Source organism: Dermacentor andersoni, chromosome 11, assembly GCF_023375885.2.
Source record: "Dermacentor andersoni chromosome 11, qqDerAnde1_hic_scaffold, whole genome shotgun sequence".
NCBI lineage: Eukaryota > Metazoa > Arthropoda > Arachnida > Ixodida > Ixodidae > Dermacentor > Dermacentor andersoni.
The window spans coordinates 62,833,538-62,848,973 of record NC_092824.1 but is presented as its reverse complement, the minus strand read 5'-3'; the positions used below and the strand labels follow the sequence as shown (position 1 = coordinate 62,848,973).

General features: G+C 48.0%; 1 long non-coding RNA gene across 3 annotated transcripts in view; it reads left to right on the top strand.

Annotated features, from left to right (window-relative positions):
- Positions 1-15,436, top strand: part of LOC129381395 (uncharacterized) — a 149,561-nt gene that overhangs the window by 115,985 nt on the left and 18,140 nt on the right. Inside the window, exon 1 of one of the 3 annotated variants that reach the window (XR_011891090.1) lies at positions 7,793-8,027. The exons of the other annotated variants lie outside the window; for them this stretch is intronic. This is a non-coding gene — a long non-coding RNA (uncharacterized lncRNA). Of the gene's footprint in view, positions 1-7,792; positions 8,028-15,436 lie in introns of those variants that run through there. 3 annotated transcript variants of the gene reach the window in all.

The window sequence follows — 15,436 nt, the reverse complement described above, 5'->3', positions numbered from 1 at the left end:
GGCGAATCAGAAAGTGTTTGACCCCTTTATTTTATTAGCCAAAATAAGGTACATACGGGCAATTACAGATATAACCTACTATTCTACGCACCTTACACTATTCTTCCACGTAGTCCCCACACCGGTTCAGACATTTATCCCATCGCAACTCTAAGTTTGAGACGCCCCTTTGGTAGAATTCGTCCGGCGGACTGTGGAACCACCCTCGGACTGTTGTCTTGGCTTCATAGTGCCTCACACTTATCAAAGCGAGACAGCTTTACCCATACGTGAGCTGTATATCACTCTGGGTTTCAATAGCCGTTCGTCCCCCTTGCTCCATAGAAAACGAATCACACATCGCTGCTCGTACGCCGTGGACGTGTGAAGCTTAACCGCCGTCTTCAACAACTGACAGCAGGGCGGTGCCACGAAGATACCGGCAGATAAAGCCGGGTCGATCAAAGAAAGGTCCACCGCTGGGAATAGATATGTTGACTTCGCATTTACAGTCGTAATTTGGCTAAAAAAAAAAAAAAACCAGGGACAAAGACTTTCTGATTCGCCCTCGTGCAACAGCATTCGCATCGCGCGCGCGATCTGGCCAGAAAAGTCTCTTTCGCTACAGGAACTGCGGCAACCTTCGACAACTTCCGAATGACGTAGGCACGCATTGCACCCAATGACACTTTATAACAGCCATAATTTAAGGGTCACCAACGTAGAGCAAAATAATGTACGCACGGCGATACAACCCAGCAGTTTTCGCCGTCATGAGCCTGTTCACGACCCCCTTGTGGACCAAGGTCTCCTCCCGTTGTAACAAAAGTTAAATTGCTGGAATGCTTGACTTCATCTGTGGAAATCCTACATTCATTCAGCAGTTTAATGTTGTGGAGAAGCCGTCTATATACTAGCTGCCGAAGTTTGCGCTCAATGAACGAATAACAGCTGCAGTCACCACCGCCTTGCGTTTACGGCTGGTCGACAAGCACACGCAAACGATACCACAAGAAAGATCAGGTGTCATTGAAGGCTGCACACACCCACACAGACGCATGTGCGTTTGGTCTTCGGTCGCGGTAGCTCAGCTGCCACTGCTGAGCTCGAGGGCTCGGGTTCGAATCTCGGCCTCATTCCGACGACAGCGAAATTGCAAGGACGCTAGCGTACTTACACTTTTTTGCGCACGTTAAGAAACCCGAGGTGATAGAAATCAAATCCGGAGCCCCCCACTATACGCGTAGTGCCTCCTAATGAGATCACAGTTTTTGGTACATAAATCGCGTTATTAAGGTTCCTGCGGTCTGCGGGGCTTCACGAGAGACTGTAAGAACGCTGCCCCCTCCCGCTCTGTAGTGTACGCGGTTTGGTCGTGCACGTCTCTATTTCTTTCTGTCTCCTTCTTCCACTCTCTTTCTCTTTTTATCCCCCTTCATTATTCGCCCGTGCAGGGTAGCCAACCGGAACTGTCTCTGGTTAACTTCCCTACCTTTCTATGCATCCTTTTCTCTCTCTCTCTCTTGGCACGTAAAACGACCCAAAAATTTATTTTAATTTAACTATTTCCTTACATACGCGCGCAGTGAAGTGCTGCTGCCGCGAACTTTTCACGTGCAATTTCGCGCACCTGGCGCTGTGTTCGAACGAACATGTTGCCGTGTTCCTCGCCGCATGCTGACACGGACCGCGAGAAACATGAGCGAAGCTCTCCGCAATGCTTCCGAGCTCGGCGGCAAAGCTGTGCTTCTCTTGGTAGAAACACGGCATCGTTATGAAGCTCCGAGCCTACGGTTGGCTATGCACCATGCAGTCCACATGAAAAAAAAAAAAAATATCGCGAAGTTTTTAATGCGGAGGGCGCACGCCCGGTGTGACTCAATTTTATTGGGTAGATTTAAGCAGCTGCAGCTTTCTCGCCGCTTCGATCACTTGCGGAGAAGCTACTACAGGAGGTCAGCTACAGGAGGTCAGCTACTGACCTCCTGTGCTTCATTTTTTCGTACCCCTACTGGGCGATTCAGCAGTAGAATCAGTTGCCGAGGTCAGTAGCTGACGTAATCAGTGCAGATAAATTTTCGGGAGCACTGGACTAATTTCTTTCGCTGAGCAAGAGAGCGCTAACGCAGACACAGAAAATGTAGCTGATTGCTTTCACCCGTGTGCAATGGTCATGTGATATTCTGAATTTACGCGTTCTTCATTTTTTTCTCTCAATGTTTGCAAATAATTATTTATACTACTCTATTTGCGTTTACCTGTATTTTTCAATGCGAGTGTTATCTACTTTGTTTTCACAATTGTAAATGAGAAAGTGTACCTGCACTTTCCAGTGCAAGCGTTTTTTACTGTGATGTTTTTTCAACCATTGTAAATGAAGCAGTATATTCTTTTACGTGTTTCTTTATTATGTTGCAGTCTACGTGGTAAATGGTTCTATTAGGCAAACTGAATCGATTTAAGTCAGCATGGCCAGAGTTTCTGTGTCATTGAAACGGACGAAGCACCCAGTGTGGATGTTCGCGCGTGTTCTCGAGCCTACAATCGGCCTCGGAGATCAGTTTTGTATTTCTGAAAAAATTCTTTTCACTAATGCGACCTTACTGCAGAATTGCCGCTGTAGGAGCAATGACTAATTCCCAAACATATCAAGATCGCAATAGTGTGGCTACTGTTCTGCTGCGGAACAAGTAGTGGTGTTTATTTTGACAAGCGTTCACATTGTTATCTGTAGGTTCACTCTTCCTTTGGTGGACTAGGTTACCGCCACGCGCGAATAAAACAATCTTGTTTAGTGATAGGGGAATACCGCAGAGGTTCGAATTACACTTGTCGAGTGGTCGAGTGATAGTATTCTGCAGACGTCGCAAGCATCCGGAATAGTGGTAGATGCGGGGTTATAGATCTGTTTGTTTTATACAGCGCATTGTCCAAGCGTTCGGCATGGCCATGCTAGGTATTAATACGGTGTTAGCACGTTTTTTTCTTGTTTTTACTTGCAAGACAAGAGGATTACAACCGATATTTTTTTTTCTTATTCGTCCCGTCCTCTACGCTGCAATGACCCGTCTTACAAAAATTGTGTCATCACAAATAGCCACCGGATTCTTTTTATGCGATCCCTTTCGGATATTACTGCTTTACATGTAAAAAAAAAAGACAATTCCGAACACAAAGCTTTCAGGTATCCCGCTGGTTTACCAACTGTAGTGATCGCTGCGTTGAACAGCGCCATCGGTCCCCATACAGGCGGCAAGCGTAGACGTAGTGTAATGATTTCAAGACAGCCAGACTTGAAATGCGTGAGATCCAGTGCCTGCGACTGAGTGGAAATATTTATATAACAATTGTCGCTTTGAAGCTTCGGGGGTTGCTGCCTTAGCTTGGCCGTACGCGAGCACTCTTATTATTCCGTTCCCAAGCCATGCGATCCAGATAGAAGATTTTTCTAATTCACGCTCGCAATTCACAAACGTCGGTTCTCTTCGTCGAGTGAAAACCGGTGCAGGAAAAATAGTTTACAACACGTACACACAACGCAGTTGATGATGATGCACGTCGGTTGTTGGAGCACCCAAGAAAATAAGATTCCGCATACTGTAGGTATGCCTCTGCCCCGAAAAGACTGCACAGACGCTTCCCGAGGACCTTGTATGAACTATCACATAAATTTAATTGAAGACGAGAAAAACGTCTGCAAATAATTTCGCGGCGCACGATGGCAGCAGCGCCGTCTTGTGCCGGTGCTGAACTGTCAGCTAAATTTCACTGAGAACGAGATGAAACGTCTCCAAATCATCTCGCGACGCAAGACGGCGAGGCATTCAAGCAGCACCGCGCCGGCTTGCGCAAGCCAGAGAGGAGGAAAGGCTTGCCGCACGCCCTCTCCTCCTCGTCCAGTGAGAAGGTTTATACTACGCCACATGTGGATTTGACAAATTTGGTGCGGTGCTTCGCAATGCATCAACAATATCCTCGGGGAACATCGCTCATTGTTACAAAAACCTCAGGACCTTGACATGTTAATGACCATTGCCAAAGATTCTGTTGCTGTCCTCTTTACAAAGCAGCGATTATTTTAGACATGGAGATCAACGAACTCGTCAGCTCGCGGAATAATACGACACCATGAAAAGGGGGTAAGCTTGCGACACTCAAGCTACCCTCATTTTGCACCATAAGCAGTTCACCCAGCTTGATATTTAGCTGTTGCCTGTGTTTTTTTGTTTGTGTTGTAAGTTGCATACTGTCACGGGTGGTTCTGATAATATAACCTGATGTTTCTATGCTCTGCTGTGTATGCGCTAGAAACTACGGAACTTCCTATGTAGTACTCGCGTCCAATAATTTTGTCAGCTTTGAATGAAACGTAGTCCTGTCTGCTTTCCCGTTCCCTTTGTGTGGGTGGGTTGGTGTGCTTCAAGATCTGTCTGTTATAACCGTCAACCAACTAGACCATTCTGCCATTAGTATTGTGGACTTCAATTTCGGTCTTTTTTCCAGTAAAATCAGACTGATTGAGGCTTAACCGGTCGATTTTTCCATAATACCACACAGTGCCTCATATATATATATATATATATATATATATATATATATATATATATATATATTGAAGGCCCCTCGCCTTCGCTCAGGGGGTCCGCGAGCCGCTACCAGCACGACAGAGGACCAGTGGCGCAAAGAACAAAAACCGTTTTAATTTACGATAGAACGTAACACTCAAAATTACCGCAGCCTCGCGGCCAATAGCAGAAAAGAACAAGGCAAAGAAGCAAGCAGTAAATAAGCAAAGCAGCAAAAAGCAGCAAAAGCAAAGAAGCAAGCAGCAAAACAGCGAAGCAACAAAATATACAAGCCAAAGGGAGCGACGAAAGAACGGCCGCTACAAACCATCAACCGACACAATCTTTCGGGCGATAACAGAATTAAAGCGCAGAAAGCACGCAAGCACCGAACCAGGCGCGCAGATAGTCCCACAAGCGAACAACAAGAACACTCTTTCATGCAGACACAATACAAAGACGCTTTTCCCCCTGCTCTGTAGCACGCTCGGACAGAAACCTAGACGGGCCACGCCCCACCAGCGCCTCCCCAGGCCCGCGCCCCGCAAAAAGCCACGAGTGCAGTCTCCGCTGCCTTCTTATCGGGCAGCCGCCTTCCCGGCAGTCCCCGCGCGAGTTCTTACGATACCGCGATCGATGCGCATGCTCCATGCGACGAGTGCCGTTGTGGCGCGCGTTTTAAAGGCTTCCCCCGTGCGCGCTGCAGAGAGGGCCAAGGGCCCGACAATATATATAAACGAATTGAAAGCAGAAGTGAATGAACACCACATCAACCACACCACACGTGGTAGTGAGGGTGTGAAGAAAGCAGCAGTACTGTGACTTACGAAACTAGCGTTTTATTGGGCCGCACATGTGCCCTCAAAAACAGGCTACAATTCAAGAATGGCGACAGCGGCGAACACAGTCGGCGATAGTCGAAAATGTGATCTGCGGGTCAAGCGGGTCGGATTTTATACATCAGTCATCGCAGGTTCCAGAGTAATTGCTAGTGCCCGCGCGTCTTCCGGAAAGTTCTACACCACTCGCGTCGCGCATACATGAAATCAGGTCGCACAAGATTCGGTGACACCGGACAGCAAAAAGCACCATCGATAATATTCGAGAATCTTCCGATACATGCAGGCGCGTCCTGCGCTGTGCTATAACATTTCTTAGACGGTGAAAAGCGGTCACCCGGAAAAGACAAAAAAGTACACTTGTCAATATATATGTATATGTTAATAGTGGTCTGCTTCGGACCACTGTCAGTTACACTTTGCTCCTCGAAGAGCCAGCAGGACGTGTGTCGAGCGAGCTCCTGGACAACACTTCGCAGTGTGGTGAACATATTTGAAGTCATGGCTGCAGGACCTCAAAGAGGTGTGACGTTAATGATAACGAATTTCTCGCGCATTGGTTGCTAAATCGTCACTGAATCTTTAGATGCGCTTAAATAAGTAAATCGGTGTTTAAATTACGGGGTTTTACGTGCCAAAACCACTTTCTGATTATGAGGCACGCCGTAGTGTAGGACCCCGGAAATTTTGACCACCTGGGCTTCTTTAACGTGCATCTAAATCTAAGTACATGGGTGTTTTCGCATTTCGCCTCCATCGAAATGCGGCCGCCGTGGCCAGGATTCGATCCCGCGACCTCGTCCTCAGCAGCCCAACACCATAGCCACTGAGCAACCACGACGGGTATAAATCGGTGTTGTCGCTGTCCTTAAGTTTCCCCTAAAATAAACATTGGAATCGAATCGAGGATGATCTTGGGTGTGTGAACCCCAGGGTGTGTGTCGAGGGAGAGAGAGAAAAAAAACACGAACCAAACAGAGAATGAAATTAATGAAATCAGGATGTCGCAGTCTCAAAGTAACGCGCTTAATTAATCGACGCCACTAATGGGACCGAGTTCGATGCTGTGAGCTGTCTGTGATGAAAGTGAGCTTCGGCTGGATGGAGCTTCGTCTCCTATTTGATTGACTCTGATATAAGGGAAAGACAAAAAAAAAAAGAACTGTAGTAAAGCGTGGCCAGTACAGTTGTTCACATTAGTGAAGTGCTACCTACTAGCCGAAATTTGATAGGAGGATAAACATATGATAGAAGAGCTGCTGTCTTGACCTACGTAGTCACTTAGTTTGCATTATTTTGATATTTTGGTGGTATGATCCGAATGTGTGTGCCGCAGCAGTCATGGCATTTCTAACTACTCAATATTCTAGAGAAAATTTATGCAGAGTTCTCCAGGGGACAACGTCTTTCGTACCTCCTGTGTCTCCTAGCTAGCAATACTGAAAAGGCTAAGAACCGATTGGCAACCGCTATCGCTACGGTGACCATAAAGCGTGAACAACCACGGGGCAACGTAAACAATTCCAGATGGTCGAAATTAATCCAGAGCCGCCCACGACGGCGTGCTCATCATCAGATTGTCGTTTCGGCACATAAAAGCTCAGAGTTTAATTTTAACAAGCATGACCTGGCTTTAGGAGGCACCTCACTAAAATAATCACCGCCCAAGCGCTCCGTACAGACGGTTAACCAGCGAAACTGAGACGTGTGGCCCCGATGCTTATCACGGGGTAATCCCGAAGGTTCATTAAACGATGGCTTGGTAGGCTACCGGATCCTCGTTACGCAGTTGCTGCTTGCGCTCGGCTGCACGAGCCTGTTCTTGTGCCCGTGCTGCAGCATCGGCACGGTGTAGACGAGCTCGTCCCCGGTTCTGCTAGCTGCGTTGCTGATCGAAAGCTGCCTGATCCTCAGGAACACCAATGACGCGTGGCCTAGCCATTTGGGAGCCGGAGAGAAACTGCTGCGCGCGCGCTGGGCTGCGACGGAGAGCAACGACGTCACTACTGACGCAATCAATCGCGGGCCTCTCTCTTTTTTTTTTTTTCGCGCATGCGCATGGTGTTGCGCCGGAGGAGTTTTCGACGTACACGCGGCAGACTGATGGACGAATCGGCTACCCATATACATCATCGCTGTAAAAAATTTTAAGCAAGGACAAATAAAATAGTACATATACTACGACCTGCGAAACGCACTTTTGCTAGGTTTTCGCGGTATCGAACAACGGCCTTGCGTGAGCAAAGTTGGACGCGATAACGCTGCTCCACTGAGCTGATCGGCACGATAGCATTTAATAGTGTTGATGTTCACCGTGTGCGCAAGATAAAGAAAATGGGGGGGGGGGGGGGGGGGGGTGCAGTACACCCAGGCTATTTTGACGGCTGTCGACAAAATACCAGTCGAAAAGGGCGCCGTGTTCTAACCCTCCAGCTGTGCTTGAAACACACCGTTTGGTATCTTCTTGCCACTTTGCTGTTTTATGTACGAGTGACACGGATTCACAACCAAGGAACTAGAAAGTGCGCGATCCTGCGGATCAAGACCATCCGCGACAAATGCAGGGAAATGGGTGACCCAAGTGAGCATGACGAAATGGCAGATTGCGGTCACATCAGCGAAAACAAGGCCTGCGAATGAAGCGGTAAGGGAAGTTTAAGATCATTTTCCGCGTATGGGGCAAGTTCAAAACGACCTCAAGGTTAATGCAGCGCAGTTCTGAAGGTCACCGGCCCGAACCCTGTCCACCTTAATTATTGACCTGGGTTGCAGCAGCCGAACCCTAGCAGCCGGCTCGAGCCCAAAGTACTAATCAGGCTGGCTTTCTTCACAGAAGAAAAATGGAAAGCTTATTTGGGGAATGACTGATAAGCCGGCCTCAAATGATATTTCTGTAGAAATACGGCTCCGGGAACCTACGCCAAAAAAAAAAAGGACTGCAAAACTGCAAAACAGGCACTTGGGCGACTATAACATCGGCTCTAGGAACAGCAGAGGAGATGAATGTTGCTGTTCACGGAAAGAAATTCCTTGCTAGTAATGCATGCCTTGTTGCAGGCGTGTAATCGGTACCCAACATGGGAAAGCCCGAAGCGGAGACAAGAAATGAGGTAAACATGGTACTGAGCCTATTAGTAATTTAAATGCAAAATTTTCAATGTAGAAGTTGTGAAGCCTATTGAGAAATGCCCGTATATTTTTTTTTCCGTGATGACAGACGTTGCGGTTTTAATTTTTCCGGACTGTAAAGAAAGCGCGCGAGATATGACAAAAAAAAAGAAAAATGAACGACGCGACTACGCGCTTGCGCGCAGCGACATTAGCGCCCCCAAACATGTCACGAACGGATGATCGACGCTACACGCCGGCACGAAAAGCCCTCGTGCGACTGAGTTGCATCAAGTACAATGGTCGCGGCTCCCACTTTCGCCGAGATACCTTGACGGTTGAAACGATGGGATACGAGACAAATGACGCGTGACAGTCTCTTGAGGCCCTCTCAATGTTTTCGCTGCTGACGGGTGGCGTAAAGGGCGAGAAGGGTTTTGGCGGCGCATGGCGAGGTATCGCATTTGACAGGTGTGGCCATCGCCTATCATTTTCTCTTTTTTTTTTTTTTTTTTTTTTTTGCGGCCTATTCGTGCCTTTATATTCGTGCCTTCGGTCTGCGCGTGCAGCATCGATCCTTCGTTGCTGGAATGTTGGAAGGCACTAATGTGGCCACGCGTAATGGCGTAGTCACGTGGTACCTTTCCGTATGTCGCGCGCTTAAATTTTCTTGCAGCCCGGTAAAATTAAGACCAAGCACAGCTGCTAACACCACGAAAAGGAATTATTTAGACATTTATCATCGGGCTGTACGACGTGTTCACTGCGTATTTCGTGTTTAAATCAGTACTTTAAAAGTTGTCCAATTACTTATTGTTTATGCGTTACCTGAACTCATACCATATACAAAATACATTGAGTTGCGCAAGAGGACAGCGAACAACGGCCACAGAACGCTGCGGTGCTCTGTGCACGGTAGTGGTCGCTGGAGCCGCACCGACGACGCACGCGTTGCAAGCCGCGGTAGTCAAACGTCACACGATGACCAGATACTCGCAGATAATTGGGGGCAGGTGTTGTGGTGCTCATTTGAATTCGAACGAAGCGTGTGCCCGTGAGCACGCCACGTCGTCCGCTCATAATAGCAGCGTTGACAGAGAGAACCTTGCCGTATGGTGATAGTGCTTGGACGAGGACTTCGTTCGGAACGAAGGACGGCAAGAAGAGGCAGGTTACGTTGGTGACCTGCGGGCCGACGGGAACGACAGGACAGCGCTCGCCACCGATGACAAGACAGCCAGCATCGACGATTAGAGCCATGGAAGCCATGCTCTTGACGGTGACTTGGAAGTTGAAGCCTCCCATGTGCTGAACGCAATAGACCTCAGAGAGGCTAACCACTGAGGCCGTCGCGTCGGCGACGGTTTCGGGACCATTGCAGGGACAACAACATCGAAGACCTGGGCCTTCGAAGGAGTCCACGGCACCGCAGGTGTCACGGCATGAGAGGTGGACGCCTCTGACGTGAAACACGCAAGGACGTCAGCAGAGACACTCCCGTGTCGCAGGAAATCGGGCGTCAGCATCCAGCGTCGGCCATCGTTTCGGTACTGACTACGGGCGTCCCGCGACGGGTGTTTAGAAAAAGTTTATTTCGACGAGAGAGGATATGAGCACCGAGTCACAATCACGGCACAATTCCACTAACGTTTTCAAAGTAGCGTCCGAGTCCTCACTCGCCAACGTATGTTCACATATACCCACAATGGACGTGGCCTGGAGCACATATCTGCTATGGGAGGCGAACAGTAGACGCGCAAGCATACGTGTTATCGCTCGTAACCACTGCAATCACTCTGGTAATCCTTGAAGTCTATAGACAATTACTTCGGCATTCTATGCTTAGCGAAAAAATCCGAACGGTCTTTATAAACCGCTTCGGTGGCAGCGAAGGCCTCTTAGCTCTATGTCTCTAACGCAAAGCTCTTAAATATCATAAACGCGATGTTGAAGGTCATATTTTGCAAGAACGCGCCTTTTGAGAGCCGAAAGAAAAAGAACACAAATGTCGAGGCAGATCCTCATTTGCAAGAAAAATCGCACTACATGAATTTCACCGCGTAGGGGTGATGTGGTACTTGCAGTGACCCAAGTTGACGTCAAAAAAGGTTTATTGAAGAGCGACAGTGCCTATTGGCCCCTAGGGCACATATCTACTGGCACACGCCAATGGCTGGACACCCAGTTGAGTGTGTTTTATGCATCTTTTATAAATCGTCGGTGAATTTTTTTGTGCTCTTCTCCTATTTACATGATTAAGTACGCCACCATATTACCGTGCACAGCAAGATAACGTGTGGAATAGATGTGCTGATGCACCACGTCTGAGCTTACCGCAGTGAGCTCTGTTGGCAGGGTGCATTCCCATCGCAGTGTGCACAAATTCGCAACTTTACTTATTATCTGGTGCCACGAATGTGGCCTGCCTCGTACAAGTGACGACTTTTCTCATAAGCAGAGAAACGAAAATGTGCTTTTCGGTGCTTCAGGCATTTAAACCCACAGTGCGAAGTCGCTGGAAGCCCAGTGATCGCCTACGTCCCCGTCGTCTGCTTCACATGCCAATGCCCTCACTTCTGCCGTCCGCAGCGCTTTTCACCAGCATGCCACTAGCGCCTTACGACGGCCACCCGGTATCTATAGGACCTCCTAGATCATAGGCTATCATAAGCTGTATCATAAGCTAAGCACGTATGCTTTTTAATGCGTGAATAAACGTCACTTGTGTATTCGGGACGTAATTTCCACACTATACTATTACAAAAATGACTTTAGACTGTTTATAGAAAGTCTATAGACTTTTTATAGACGACCTTGCCTTTCAATAGATTTGGACTTTTGTTGATACAAATTCTATGGACTGTCTATAGACGAAAGTTCATAAAGTTTCTATTTCTTTTTGTCTATTCGCAGTCTATAGACGTCCTATAGAAAAAGTCGATATGGGGCTTGTTTCTTTTTTGTCTACTTCCCCTCTATAGACTACCTATAGACAAAAGTCGATACAGTCTCTATTTATTGTTCATTCTTTGTCTTTAGACTGTCTATAGACGAGAGTCGATAAGGTGTATATTTCGTCTAGTATATTCCTACACTACGTAGTTCTTCACAAACTTGCACGTGCACACATGCACGCACGCGCACACACACGCACGCACACACACACGCGCACACACACACACACACACGCGCACACACACACACACACACGCACACACGCACACACGCACACGCGCACGCACACACGCGCACGCACGCACGCGCACGCACACACACACACACACACACACACACACACACACACACACACACACACACACACACACACACACTTGCTGCGCGACCGGCCGCTCGAGTCACATTGCTTGTAATCGCGGGCTTCTTCACGCTCGGAAAAACTCTTATATGGAGCACGTGTTCAGCAACGGAAAGCTATATCGGGAGTTTCTACTGTTGCTCTACAATTTTATCATTGAGAATTTTCATCTAATTAAAATAATTGAGAAACAAATTAACACTAATTATCTAATCAGGGGAATGCAAAAGAAATCTGAGCATCTTCAAGCGATGACAAACAACATTACCTTGGTTCTCTCCAGCTATGTAGCATTTGCACATGTAAAAGACTGGCTCAAATTAAGTGAAACACCCCGGATACGTTTTTGCAATTCGAATTATTTTCCACGGTTTCCTATACCACCGCCGGTGAAGGTCATAGTGGGGGATGTCACCAAAGGTCATGTTAACTTGTGCGAACAGCCGGTATAGAGATTGTGGTAAGGCGTGAGATGAAGTAGAAAACAGCTGATACTGTAATATTCTTATTGCTTCAGGTTTACATATCGTCTATAGATTGGCAATAGACAAAAATCGTTAATCTGGGCTGTACGCTGTAACCAAGCGCAGGTACCGGTGGATAATACGGAGCTGTGTTTGATATAAGCCACTGAAGTATACTGCTGAGATTGCTGTAGAGCTTATTTGTAGACTTTAGACTCGTTTGTGTTCTCGTCCTCCTCTCACCGCGCGTTCGCCCCACGGACTATTTGAAGCATCATCTTGGTCAATTGTACAGTCACAGTCAACATCCGATTTTTCGGACTCCCTAGGGGCCGCGAGAACGTCCGAAAAACCGGGCAGTTGAGAAAAATTAATGCACGTCTTTTACAGCCCATAACGAGCCCCCTCACTGCGCCACATAGCGAATTTAGGTTATACGCTGCAAGTTGTTAGTGCCCTCTAGGAAGCGTTCTGCCTCAAGAATGTTTCCTGTTGGTTCAGAAACAGCCGAAATATAGATATTTCAGGGCCGCGAAACTATGATTCCAGGTTACGAGGGCCACTGTCAAGAGAGACACATTTGCCCCGTCTAGCCTCCGCAAGCGAAATTCTTTCCCTGCGTTCTCCCATACCGGAGCTCGAGGATGGCCTGACGCATGCATCACGAGGCCCCGCCTTCATCTTTTTTTTTCCTCGCTTTTTTTTTTTTTTTGCGGCGCGGTGCACTTGCGCTGACTTCGTCGAGCGCGAGCATTTGCGTTTGTCTAGTTTCGCGCGACACACGATTTTGTCCGCTGTGCACGAGAACACCCGACTAGCGGCACAAGTCAGCGCTACGCGAATGCTGAGGCAGACACGCGCAGATCGCAGAAAAGGATCGCGCCCGCTGGAACACGGCAGAAAATGGCATAGTTTCGGTGTCAGCGCGCACGACTGCATGCCGTGGGAACAAGCAGACGAAACGGAAATGCATCTCTCTTGCTGCGGTGTGAAGTAAAGCTAGAACACGCAGCCATTCGGTTTGCGTGTTTTATTGTTTCTCAGAACCTTAATTCGTCCATTGAAACAACGGATTACACAAATACCAGATGTTGTCGTGAATAATTCTCGAAGCCACGTGTCACTACGAGCGACGTCACCGCAGTGCGATGTACGTAGGCGTACTTGTGCGAGATACGTCGACTCTCCGGCTTGGAGCGCGGCGCCCGCGAGGAGAACGCTAGAGGGCGTTCGGTTTGAAATTTCAGCTCTTTCCGCGGCGCGTAGCGATGTAATACTTAGCAGACACGATCGTTAGCGCGCATAGTATGCACGACGCCTGTCAGCTCAAAATGGCCAGACCTGGTGAGGGGCCCTTTAAGGGCTCAAATTGCCACAAGCACATCCGAAAAAAGCTCTAAAGGCCTGCCACTACACTTGTTAGGCATATCGGTGCCCGTGCTGTGACAGGAGATCGCGGGTGCACGCGTGTATAATTCAGGAATACATACTGTGTCCCATGACAATTGCCCCTTCCCACGCTCATGCTTCACCGCAGCACTTTTGTGTATACTTCACCATTTAACACTGCTGTACTGAGGAGAAGCTAGCTTCCGGGAACCGGAATTATGCAACGCGTCGTGCTTTTCGAGCTTCGAAGCCAATTGCGAGGACCACAAAGGCGGGCTCAGTGCCATTGCTGACAGCGGCGGATTCTCCGTATGAAAAACGCGGCACAGAACGGTAAGGAGCTTAATAGCGAACGTCGAAGCAGCTAGGCCTAGTGTTACCGCGGTTGTGGCTACGGCTGCCAGCAGATCTGCGTGCGAGAGCGCCGGTTCGAGATGTCAAGGTAACCAAAATGGCGGCGACGGTGGTGCATTTCATACCGTTTCGGACCGGCGGTCACGGCAAAAAGTACGAAACATCGGACGGCGAAGGGTTCTCGCGTCCGAAATTTCAGACGTTCATATACATTGACTCTATGGGGGAAGTGGTGGTGCCGCGAAGCCGTCCGAATTATCGAACGTCTGGAAAGTCGGTCGTTGACGGTACACTGGCAACTCCCCCAGCGGACGACACGGCGTCAAAGGGGATTTGTGTTACGATTCCTCTCTGTTACTCGAGCCAGCATTACCGCGACTTTCGTTCTCTTTCAACAACATTACTGCTCATTTTCCCTGATAGAAGCACAAAGCCCCTGAGTTTTCCCTAAGTATTTCCCGACTATTAAAAATCCCTGAGAATTCCCGGTTTTCCAGGTTGGTATACACCCAGCCTAAAGAATATGAGGCGGGAACAGAAATCACTTTCGGTACAACGGCCAACATGGCCGTTCAGCTGGGAAAGGTGAGATGGAATGAGTAAAGTTGGCCGCGGGGCTGGGCAACGGTTAAAAGAAAGTAAAGCTCGTGCTTTAAACAAAAAGAGAGAAAGAAAGAAAGAAAGAAGGAAAGAAAGAGTTGAATTTAACTGACTTCTGAAAGAACGTTTTTGATTGTTTCCTAATTTATCACGATAGCTACCAGCAGCAGAAAATGTTTTAAAAAAGAAATGCAGCGCAAATTACCCGTGCGTGCGAATATCACAGATGTCGAACACGACTCGCGCAGTCTTTGCCATTCGCATCACAATCAATTCCATATTTCCCTGCTAAATATCGTCTAATATTCCGTTTCTGTTCGATTCAGAGAGGTAACCATACATACCGGAGTCGACAGGCCAGAAACTCAAGGCAAGCGGACGTGGACTACCCCCCCCCCCCCCCCCCGGGGTCATTAAGCTGCAGGAGAGATGGGATTTGATTGCCCAGGGTTTGATTTCATTTGGTTACGTCTGTTTATTAATTTATGATCACGCAAAAGGCTGCCTCGGCTGTTGATAGGCTACAAATTTATTTTCGCGCGTTAGTCAAAGCAGTCTGACGTTTTGGCAGTGTCACCACGTTTTTGTCGCTTTACAACGGCGTGCGATGCTGTAGCGGCATACACTAGGCTCTTTCAACGGACGCAATGCTCTACTTGCATCTGGTCATACGCTGTCACATTGTTTAATTACTAAAATTCTCACCTGCAGGATACGGTCACATTTAAGTTTTCTTTTTTTTCTCCTTTCCTCAGTTGACCGGTCGTCCACTTGCGGACAGCGTTAGATGGATCGAACAATGCGAAGAAATTAGAATTATTT